Here is a 12,338-nt window from a genome sequence, read left to right on the forward strand (position 1 = left end):
ACAGGGCCAGTCCACCAACCACCCAGGACCCCCTACACACAGACTGGCCAACCTCCCACATCCCCTTCCCCTGACTGACCTGGCCCATCCCTCTCAGCTCCAATTGGGGTGGGCCAGTCCTAGCCTGAATATGCACAAATTTGTGCACCAGGCCTCTAGTATGACAAATAATATGTTACTTATAGAACTTTGGTGGATTAAAGAAAACAACTTTCATAAAGCATCCTTGCCTTGCACCAACACAGAGACATTCAATGAAAGGCTATTACTATTCTTGTTATTGTTATTATTAATATTGCGAGAGAAGCAGGAAGATAGAAAAGAATAGAAAATTGATGGAGGGACCAAATATTCATGATATACTAGATATGCATGAAGCACTCATTTATGAGGTCTTAAATTGATCACCCATGGGAAATACTCATTCTGGCATCATCCATCTCTTGCCCAAGAAATAAGAGTAAAATCTATAGGTGTTTATTAGGACAACAAAGAGCTACAGCTATGCTTTGTATGTATAATCATCCTGCAAGTATGGGTATTGCCCTCAGGTAACACATTACTGAGCCTCCTTGTTCAAGATCCTTTAGTCTATAAAATCACACAATCAGCAATGAGGATTGATGAGGCAGAGAAAAACAGGAACTATGAACAAAGCTCAGAATAGGATTTGCACAGTGTGCTTGCCAACTCTCCTAGTGTGTTAATGTAAATCATCTCTTACCTTGGCTTTTTGCTATATCTTAAATTGATGAATAAACTCTGTATTTTGACCTTCTTAATTTGGCATAGAGTAGTTTAAAACATTTTTTATTATTCTTTTACTATCTGAAGGTTCTGTAGTTATGTCCTCTCACTCCTGATATTGGAATTATGTGTGTTTTATCTTTCTTTCCTGATTAAAATATCTAGAAATTTATCAATTTTATTAATCTTTTCACAGAACTATCTTTTTATTTCATTGAATTTATATTTTTTGCTAATAATATTTCCTGATTTTTTGTTTTTAGTTTAATTATATATTTCCTTCTTTGTGTTTAATTTGCTCTTCTTTTGCTAGTTTCTTGAGGTAGAAGCTTCATAAGTGGTTTCTTACTTTTTCCTTTCCTAATATAAACATTTAAACATTTTGATACTATTAATTTATCTTTAGAAGGGTACTATGCTAAGTGAAATAAGTCAGACACAGAAAGACAAATTCCATATCATTTCTTTTATAGAATCTAAAGAACAAAATAAATAAACAAACAAAACAAAAACAGGCTTGGATTTATTGAAGAAAATGGGAGCCAAATAGGCAGCCCTATTGTTCACCTCACCCCAGTGCCAGACTAGAAATACAACTAAATTGGAGAACAGTCACTGGAAATTACCAACTGAGGTCCAGCTGAGGAGGGTACTTACATCAAGAAAGGACAGAAAACACCTGGAGACTAATAGGAAGGGCGAGGTCATGAGAGGAGCTGACCCAGCAGGCTGGCAGGCTGAGAGGGAGGCAGTAACTCCCCACTATGGGAAAGTCTGTTCCCTTAGAATAGGGGTGTCGAACTCAATCAGAGAAGGGGCCAAAATCTAAAATCCAGCCTAAATCGCGGGCCGAATGGTTTACTGAACAGTCATAAACTGTCATTGTGATGGAAACGCAGCGGGGTGCAGTGATGACAGCGTGGTGCGGGCCACATTGCAAGGCCTGGCGGGATGGATTTGGCCCGAGGGCCTTGTGTTTGACACATGTGCCTTAGAACATAGAAGCCCTAAACCCAGGCTGGGCTTCAAAGCTCCCAAGCACCAGAGCAGAGACCCACAGCTCCCCAGAGAATCTATCCATGAAAGAGAAAGCAGAAGTTACAGGTTGTTGGTTTTGTTGTTGTTTTGTGCCAGCTAGCAAAGACCAGCCCCCTGCAAGTGTAGGTCAGCTCTCCACTCCCATTCGGTACCTGTGTCTGTGCCATGGCCATCTATGAGAAGTCCAAGTACATGACAGAGGTCAGGAGGCACTGTTCCTACCATAAGTGTTGTTGTAACCATAGAGGAAGTCCAGCCCTTCCTCAGCATCTTATCTGGGTGGAAGGGAACTTATGTGTTGAATATTTGCACTATAAAAATGCATTTCAACATAGTGTGGATATGCCCTATGAGCCATCTGACGTGAACTCTGACTGTACTATCATTCGTTGCAACTTCATGTGTAACAGTTCCTGCATGGGAGGCATGAACTGGCAACCCATCCTCCCCATCATCATCCTCCCCATCAAAGACTCCAATGCTAATCTGCTGGGACAGAACAGCTTTGAGATGTGTTCTTGCCCCTGTCCTGGGAGAGACCAGCACCCAGAATAAGAAAATTTCCACAAAAAGGGAAAGTCTTGACTCAAGCAGTCCACTGGGAGCATGAATTGAGCACTGCCCACCAACACCAACTCCTCTCCCCCACCAAAGATGCAACTGAATGGAGAATATTTCACTCCAGATCCATGAACTCTTTCAGAGATCCCCAGAACTGAATGAAGCCTTAGAGCTAAAGGATGGAAAGAACCCAGAGAAGAGCAAGACCCTAGCCACTGAAGTCTAAAAAGGGGCAATCTACCTCCCACAATAAAAAACAAACAAACAAACAAACAAACAAACAAAAAACCACTCATGTTCCAAAGAAAGGAACACACAGACCACCTCTGCTTCCTTCTCCCTGTTTATGTCCCCACACTTGTCCCCATTCCATGGCATTGTGGGGGGCTTAGGAGAATAAGCCTCTGCTTGGTACAGATGTGCCTCAGAAACACCCCAGAATTCCATTCGCCTTGGCCTAAGACTCTGCTAAAGAAGTTGGCCTGAACTGGTAGTTTGTTTGTGGGGGTTTTCTTGGGTAGAAGGGACAGGCACTGGGATGTTTCAGCTTAGCTTTTAAGATTTTTATTGTGAAGACCATTTGGAAGAGGTAGGAAAATGTCCCTGCATGTAAGGGTTAAGTTTCATTTATTTTTATTTATTTATTTTATTGATTTTTCACAGAGAGGAAGGGAGGGGGATAGAAAGTTAGAAACATCAATGAGAGAGAAACATCGATCAGCTGCCTCGTGAACACCCTCCACTTGAGATGTGCCCACAACCAAGGTACATGCCCCTGACTGGAATCGAACCTGGGACCTTTCAGTCCCTAGGCCGACGCTCAATCCACTGAGCCAAACCAGTTTCGGCAAGGGTTAACTTTTAAATCAGCCATACACCAGGTTAAGAAGCTAGACAGGAAGCTATCTCAAGTTGTTTGCTGCCTCCCAATGTAATTGTCCACATTGATAAAATGCCAATAATTATACCTATTATGAGGATTAATGAAATAATGTATGTTTGAGATAAGATTCCCTCATGGGTGCTGGTTGCATATCCCCATTGGTGCATAGGTTAATGGTTTCTCTGACTGGGCAGCTAATTTACAGGAGAGAATTTCCAAGTTTCTTCTCTACTGGCCTAGTCAAATCCTATCTAACTTCCTGGTAAAACTTAGCACCTAAAAGGAGGTCTCACCCTATCGAACACCCTGTAAGATTCCATCTCTAGTGTAATATCTCTGTCTTCCTGTCCAAAACGGCAGTGTAAGAAGACCCTGAACTCACCTCCTTCAATAAACACATTAAATTCATACCTATAGATAGAACAGTTCCCCTGAAGAATACCTGGGAGCTGACTGAGCAGCTTCTAATAACAAGTGAGAAAAAAACACATAGAAACATGTAGGATATATGGAGACACTATAGCATGGGAACACATTCCCAATGCACCAACCTCCAGTAGAAAATGATTCCTGTATGCCAGGCCATTGTTGCTCATTGGTTGAGCATCAACCTATGAACCAAGAGGTCACAATTTGATTCCTGGTCAGGGCACATTCCCAGATTGGGGGCTCAATCCCTAGTAAGGAGTGTACAGGAGGCAGCTAATCATTGATGTTTCTATCTCTCCTTCTCCCTTCATCTTTGAAATCAATAAAAAAATATTTTTTTTTTAAAGAGAGAGAAAGAAATGAATGGCCTTGGAACAAAGATGGTGGCATAGGTAAATGGCAGTACTTACCACCTCCCACAATCACATCAAAATTACAACTAAAATACAGAATAACTATTATTCAGAACCTCCTGAAATCTAGCTGATCTTACCCTCAACTGCTCTCCTCTGCTGGTCTGAACTTGCTCCCAACTGCACTCCCCTGCTGCCCTGGTTTCCCCAACTGCCCTCCCCTGCTGGCATGATCTCACCACCGACTGCCTTCCCCTGACAACCTGATTGCCCCTAACTGCCTCTGCCTTGGCCCCCACCACCATAGTATTTTTTGGAAGGAAGTCTGACATCCAGAAGATGGATGGTCAACTGGTCTAATTAGCATATTACCCTTTTATTAATATAGATGAATGGAACAAGAAGAGGATGCCTTAAAAACTCAAAGAAGAGATAGATATGGAAAGGCAAAGAGGAGAGATCAAAGTGCAATTTTCAAAATTTTTTAAATCATAATTCTTATAAAAAACAGAGAAATCAGGTGCCATAATTTTAATTAACTCATAAGTGAGAAAAAAAAAGCAGATAACAAAATTAGCTCAAAAACAATTAAAAAAAAAAAAACAAGTCTAAAATAAGACTTCTAAGTTAATTTTCTAAAGGTCAGAAAAAGTATAATAAAGTTTTATTTATCTAAGTCAGATTATTTTCAGATAATGTAGTAGCATGATATTTAAAAGACAGGGAATTTGTTTTTGCCTCATTTCCATGTTTTAGGCACTTTTTCTCAACAAAGCCTTTTTTGAGTAATATTGCACCTGATGACTGAAGAGGGAGTAGAAGTTGTACACTAAGAATGGTAAAGGGAAAGGCAACAGTGTTCCAGAAGTAGACACAGTGCATAGACCCACTTCACTTCAATCATCCACTGCCAGTGTCAGACCTTGAGCTTCATCCACTTAAAACTATGATGGGGTATCATCTTACACATGTTAATGGCTACTATCAATACATCAACAAATAACAAATGTAGGCCATGAGGTGAAGAAAAGGGAACCCTAGTGCACTGTTGATGGAAATACAGATTGATATGGCCACTGTGAAAAACATTAAGGAATTTCCTCAAAAAAAATTAAAAATGGAACTGCCTTTTGATCCAATGATTCTCCTTCTGGATATATATCCTAAGAATCTCAAATACCAATCAGAAAGAATATATGTAACCCTGTGTTCATAGCAGCCTTATTTACAATAGACAAGATCAGTATTCATCAGTAGGTAAGTGGATAAAAAAGCTGTGGGACATTTACACAATGGAACACTACATAGCTATAAAAGCAAAGGAACTCCTACAGTTTGTGACAGCATGGAGGGACCTGGTCATTATTATTCTAAGTAAAATAAGCCAGTATTTTATTAACATATGGAATCTAATAAACAAAAATAAACTGACAAATAAAATAGGGCTAGAGGCATGGACACATGTAACTGATCTCATAGGGGGAAAGGGAGAGAGGGACTGTAAGAGATTAATACAATAATATATATGTATATATGCATAGCCCATGGACATAGACAATCATATGCTGAAAGCTGGGGTGGGGCAGTGGCTAGGTGGAGGGGAGCAAAGGGAAATAAAATGGTTGAAATTATAATACTATCAACAATTTTTTAAAAAGAAGAAATTGAATCAATAATTAATAGCCTTCCTAAACAAGAATTACCCAGGGGTCCTCAAACTTTTTAAAGTGGGGGCCAGATCACGGTCCCTCAGAGAGCTGGAGGGCCGGACTATATGAACTACTAATTCCTACTGTAACACCTCGGCTGCGCTCACTGCCCAAAAAACCTGGCGGGCTGGATCAGACTCCTCTGCGGGCCGCATGTGGCCCGTGGGCCGTAGTTTGAAGACGCCTGCTCTAAGCAGACACAGACCTTCACTATTTATTCTGACCAGCAGCCAGCTGTGCTCATTCAGGTTTACAATGACAAGTGCACCATAACCAAGGATAATAATCTACTTGGAAAATTTGAACTCATAGACATAGTTCATACTCATAGACATATGAGCTCTGTGATGTTCCTCTGATGGAAGTCACCAATGGCACCTTCAAAGTCTTTGCTGGGGATAAAAGTACAGGAAAAGAAAATAAGGTTATCATCACTAACCATAAGAACCATTAAAGCAAGGAAGACAATACGGAGACAAAGTAACTGATCACAAACAAAGGAAATGGAAAAATATAAACAACTGGATATAGAACTCAAAATCATGGTTATAAGGTTTCTCAAGAATTTCCTAGAAAAGGCCAATAAATTTAGTGAGACCCTTGAGGATATGAAAAAGGATCAACTCAAAATTAAACATACACTGACTGAAATAAAAAATAGTATACAGAGACGCAACAGCAGAATAGAGAAATGCAATAATCAAGTCAAAGATTTAGAATACCAAGAAGCAAAACACAGTCCTCTGGAAAAGCAAATAGAATACAAAAAGTTGAAGTTAAATAGTGTAAGAAGTCTCTGGGACAACTTCAAGCATACCGACATCAGAATTACGGGGGTGCCAGAAGAAGAGAAAGAGCAAAATACTGAAAAACTATTTGAAGAAATAATGATTGAAAAGGGAAGAGACTGAACATAAACTGTGCATCTATGGATGAGGACAATGGGGGGTAGGGAAGGGTCAGAGGGTGGGGTGGGAACCTGGTGGAGGGGGGAAGAAATGAGGAACCTTTGTAATAATATGAACAATAAAGATTGATTTAAAAAAAAAAAAAAGTCCCTCACCTGGTGAAAGAATTAGACCTATAAGTCCAGGAAGTGCGCAGAACCCTGAACAAAAGGAATCCAAAGAGGACCACACCAAGACACATCATAATTAAAATGCCAAGAGTAAAAGACAAAGAGAGGATATTAAAAGCAGCAAGAGAAAAACAGTTACCTACAAGGGAGCACCCATACGATTATCAGCTGATTTCTCAACAGAAACTATGCAGGCCAGAAGGTAGTGGCAAGAAATATTCAAAATGATGAATAGCAAGAACCTACAACCAAGACTACTCTACCCAGCAAAGTTATCATTCAGAATGGAAGGTCAGATAAAGAGCTTCATAGTTAAGAAAAACCTAATGGAGTGCATCACCACCAAACCAGTATTATATGAAATGCTGTAAGGTATTCTTTAAGAAGAGGAAGAATAAAAAAGTAAAGATAAAAATTATGAACAACAAATACATATCTATCAACAAGTGAACCCCAAAATCAAGTGAATTAAAAATGTGAGGAACAGAATAAACTGGTGAATATAATAGAATCAGGGGCATAGAAAGGGAGTGGACTGATAATTCTCAGGGGGCAAGGGGTTTGGGGTGCAGGAAGAGACTGGACAAAAATTGTACACCTATGGATGAGGACAGTGCGGGGGACATAAGGGCAGAGAGTGGGGTGGGAAACAGGTGGAGGGGAGCTATGGGCAGGGGGAGAGGAGGAGAAACTATTGTATAATCTGAACAAAAAAGATTAAATTAAAAAAAAATACATGGTGCAAGAAGCTGAGAAGTACAAAGCTAAAGAGGAGAAGCAGTGGGAGAAGGTATCGTCCAATAAATCACTTAAATTATTGGCAATCAACATAAAAGCATAACTGCTGATGATGAAAAACTTCAAGTTAAGCTCAATGATGAGGATAAGTAAATGATTCTTGATAAATGTAATGAAATCATCAATTAAATTCATAAGAATCAGACTGCAGAGAAGGAACAATTTGATCAGCAGAAAGAGCTGGAGAAAGTCTGCAACCCTATGATTCCCAAGCTGTTCCAGAGTGCAGGAGATAAGCTAGGGGGAATGCCTGGGGCTTCCCTAGCAATGAGGTTCCTCCATCTAATGGTTCCTTCTCCTGGACCCACCAATGAGGAAGTAGATCACAGAAACCTGATCCACTTCTTGGTTTTTGTTTCATACAAAACATTGAAAGACCCAAATTTGCAACAAATTCCATGGCAGTTTTAAGAAATGAGTTGCCATAATAAGTAACTGGCAATCTCTATACTTGCATATAGAGCATGTGCACAGGGACAGGAAATAACCCTGCACTTTCTAGGCACTGCAGTGAATGAATAAAACACAAGGTATTAAATTAAACTGTATTTGAAATTGTCACAAAAACACACACACACAACAAAACTTCACCTCATTATAAACTGCAAAATTTTACTACATTTAAATATAGATTAGTTCTAAGGATTTAGGACGAAACTATGGAGGTATGTTTCCCTGGGCCTGAATAGTATTAATTATGAGAACTTTGTACTGAGGACAGATTACAAGTGACACTGCTGTCTTCACTTTTGTTAATAAATGCATTTTGTAAGTAGTTATGATGTGTTAGCCCTCCAAAATGTGAGACCCAAGCAAGGACCCATCTTTCCCACATGTTGTAGGTATTATTATTAAACCCATTATCAGATGAGAAAACTGGGGCATTAGTGTATCAGTCAGCATAAAATATAGGAAAGAGAAATATCTCTAGAGAGTTCAAGCAGAACAGGATTTAATTCACAAATTATTTGTTTACAAATTGATTGGGAGGCCTAGAACATGGAGATAGAAACCTATTTTCTCCATTAACACAGAAAAGGAGAAATTATACACAGATGAAATTGGGCTTTGTTTGCAGGGAGATAAGTATAGATATAAAGATTTTTTTAATTTCTTTATTGATTAAGGTATCACATATTTGTCCTCAACCCCCCATTCTAATCCCCCACTCCCCCTTGATATAAAGATTTGATTGCTTCTTTGGGTCAGTGAAAATGAGGCAGCTGAGAAGACTAGCAGTGAGGTATGGGGTTTGAGAAGAAATAAAACGTATGAAAGTAGATTTGGAACATGTTCAAGGTAGCTGGTGTGAGTGCCAATATTTCAAATTTAGTTGCTGATATTAATCATTAATTTACAGGTAATCAATTTTCTTAGTTTTATGCTCTTCATTTAAACTTGAGGATGTTAACCATTAATTTATAGGCCCAAAATCTTCTTAGTTATATGCTCTTTATGTTCATGAAATTTACCAAGATACATAACTGGTGATCAGTTTCGTACACTAAAGCGGAGACATAGAAAGCCCTCGTAATACTGGCTTGTGAAATGTAGTGCTTTATTCCACTCTATGACAAACACACAGTCCCAGTCCAAGTCCAAAGTCAAAAGTTCATCAAAGAAGTACCTCCTTTTCATGAATTTCCTCCCCTTTCAATACCTCTCCACATCCTTTCTCTAACCCATACCACCTCCAGCTCCCAGCCCTGAGCTCCTGAGAGAAATGTCTCTAACCAGAGCTGCCACAGATCCTTGGAGACCCAGCCCCACAGCAGAGGCAAAGGTAAGTCTGGAGCCCCTGCCTATGGAGAGGGTCAGCCTCAAATTTTAAGGAGGAGGCAGTTTGAAGAAAGGAACAAGTTAGTGTTCTGTGAAAGTTCTACATAGAGGAGGTGTGGATGGAGAGAGCTGTGCTTCTTCACAGGAAAGTAGAATGGAAGAGGACAGAAGGAGGGAAGGGGAGTAGAACTGTAGAGGTTAGGGTGTAGGGTCAAATAATTATGGCAACTAAAAGGCTTGGGGGGCCTGTTTGCCAGGATTCTGAAGTCTCTTCCTAGGTATTTGCATGCAATTATTTATCTGTGATGCCTAGATCAGTGGTTTTCAAAATACAGTATATAAACACCTGAAGGTGTAAAAAGACTGCAAGATAAGATGCTCAGTTAGGAGTGGTGTGAACCAGCTGAATGTTTGTACCCTTAAACCCCATATGGGCTCTTCAAAAATGATTGGAGAGGCTTATTTTCTATTCCATCTCTCAAAGTTGTATTTCTTTTACTTTAAAAAGCAAGAGAGGTTGGGGGGGGGGGCAGGGTAAGAGATCAAGAGAAGGTCTTGTATGCATGCATATAAGCACAACCAACAGATGCAAGACCCTGTGAGGGTGGGGGCAGGGTAAGGGCAAGTGCAGGGCGGGGGGAGGGGAGGTCAATGGGGGAGGGGGGGAGGATACATATGTACTACTATTTATAATACCTTAAACAATAAAAATATTTTAAAGCAAGGGATAGCCTTTCCCTCCTCTTTTCCTTCCCTTTTTCTCTTTTGCTTTCTTTTCCTTCCCTGAACAACCCAATCTTAAACTGTTTGGATAAGGCAAAGTCAACATTTATTCTGGCAGTGCAGTGAGGACAGGATGTACTGGAAAAAGGGGAACTGAGGTGGCCAGACCCCAAGGGGTCAGAGCCCAAGCAGTGTCAGGTTGCCCTTCACGAGGTGGCCTGACACGGGGGAGGTGACAGTCCATGGGGGTAGGAAGCTCTCCAATGAGCGTCAGAGCCAGAGCACAGTGAGGAATGGGTAGGACATGCCAGAACCCAGACAAGGTAAGGAGGGGTCCATGCAGAGGGAATGCCCAGCAGAGTGCTGGAGAGGGTTGAGGGGGGCATTGATATAGGAGAAAGCATATAAACAGAGGTGAGAAATTGGCCTCACACACAGGGGTTGATCAAAAATATAAATATACCAGTGCATGAAATTCATGCATTGGGGGGCTGGGGGGGTAGAGGAGACTAGCAGTGAGGTATGGGGTTTGAGAAGAAATAAAATGTATGAAAGTAGATGTGGAACATGTTCAAGGAAACTGGTGTGAGGGCCAATGTTTCAAATTTCGTTGCTGATATTAATCATTAACTTACAGGTAATCAATTTTCTTAGTTTTATGCTCTTCATTTAAACTTGAGGATGTTAACCATTAATTTATAGGCCCAAAATCTTCTTAGTTATATGCTCTTTATGTTCATGAAATTTACCAAGATACATAACTGGTGATCAGTTTCATACTCCAAAGTGGAGACATAGAAAGCCCTCGTAATATTGGTTTGTGAAATGTAGTGCTTTATTCCACTCTATGCCAAACACAACGTCCCAGTCCAAGTCCAAAGTCAAAAGTTCATCAAAGAAGTACCTCCTTTTCATGAATTTCCTCCCCTTTCAATACCTCTGCACATCCTTTCTCTAACCCATACCATCCCAGCTCCCAGCCCTGAGCTCCTGAGAGAAATGTCTCTAACCAGAGCTACCACAGCCCAGCCTATATCCTCTCCAATTTGGGACCCCTCAAGGGATGTCCGACTGCCCGTTTAAGGGATTGGGCCTACATGGGTAGTCAGACATCCCTCTCACAATCCATGAATGCTGAATCCCAACCCCTTGCCTGCTGGCTTACTTGATTGCCCCTGACCACTTCTGCCTGTCAACCTGATCATCCAGTAACCACTTTCTGCCAGCCTGATCTATGCCTAACTACTCCCCTGCTGGTCTGATTGCCCTTAATTGCCCTTCCCTGATACCCTGGTCACCCCAATTGCCCTCCCCTATGGGCCTGGTCACCCCACAGAGCCCTATCCTGCAGGCCTGGTTCCCCCAACTGCCCTTTCCTGAAGGCCTGGTTCCTCCCAACAGTCCTCCCCTTCAGACCTGGTCCCTCCCAACTGTCCTCCCCTGCCAGTCCAGTCACCCCTAACTGCCCTCCCTTACCAGGTCTGGTTGCCCCTAACTGCCCTCCCCTGTAGGCCTGGATGCCTTCAACTGCCATCCTCTGCTGGCCTGGTCACCCCTAACTGCCCTCCCCTTCAGGCCTGAACATCCCAAACTGCCCTCCCTTATAGGCCTGATACCTCTCAACTACCCCCCCCCCCCCTTGCTGGCTTGATCACCCACAACTGCCCTCCCCTGCTGGCCATCTTGTGTGTTGGGGTGACAGTCAATTTGCATATTACTCTTTTATTATATAGGATTAATGATCAAAAGCCAGGATTCTCACCTTCAGAGGAAAAAGTTACAAATACTAAAGGGTGTGTGGACCTAAAATAAAATCACTGCTGGGATTTCAGTGTAGCCTGAGGAAGTAGCCATGGTGGACCAAGTGAAGTCTCTGAAGAAATTTACCAAGAACATCAGACTGATCCAGCATAGTATGATTGACAGCTGGTAAAGTACTCAAAACACCTGCTCTTAGAAAGTAAGGCCCCAGAACTAGAGCTGGGGTACTGCCACTTCAGAGTTGCCTGAGAGGACCCCTAACAGCCACATGATCCTCCAGGCCCCCCTGAGATGCCATAGAACAGTAAGTCTCACTCCTGCTTTCCTTTTCTCAAAACCATTTCCTTTGTTTCCACCATAAATACATCATGTGTGGTGTGACAGAAGTACAAGGGAATTATTGGAAAAGTTGTATTGGGCACTTTAATTTTGTAGTGAGTTTCTATAAATAAATTTTGTTCAAGACTTAGCTCTATGAA

General features: G+C 41.3%; 1 protein-coding gene, 1 long non-coding RNA gene and 1 pseudogene across 2 annotated transcripts in view; all 3 read left to right on the forward strand.

Moving 5' to 3' along the window:
• The window catches only part of LOC118712482 (hemicentin-1), a 98,116-nt gene that overhangs the window by 71,788 nt on the left and 13,990 nt on the right, over positions 1-12,338 (forward strand). The window lies entirely within an intron of this gene.
• Positions 1,874-2,602, forward strand: LOC118712485 (annotated as a pseudogene).
• Positions 9,182-10,979, forward strand: LOC123651918. Its single transcript, XR_006740915.1, has 3 exons — positions 9,182-9,379; positions 9,450-9,455; positions 10,967-10,979. It is a non-coding gene; the product is annotated as an uncharacterized LOC123651918 (long non-coding RNA).

The sequence above is a fragment of the Pipistrellus kuhlii genome, unplaced genomic scaffold (genome assembly GCF_014108245.1).
Source record: "Pipistrellus kuhlii isolate mPipKuh1 unplaced genomic scaffold, mPipKuh1.p scaffold_m20_p_9, whole genome shotgun sequence".
Classification (NCBI taxonomy): domain Eukaryota; kingdom Metazoa; phylum Chordata; class Mammalia; order Chiroptera; family Vespertilionidae; genus Pipistrellus; species Pipistrellus kuhlii.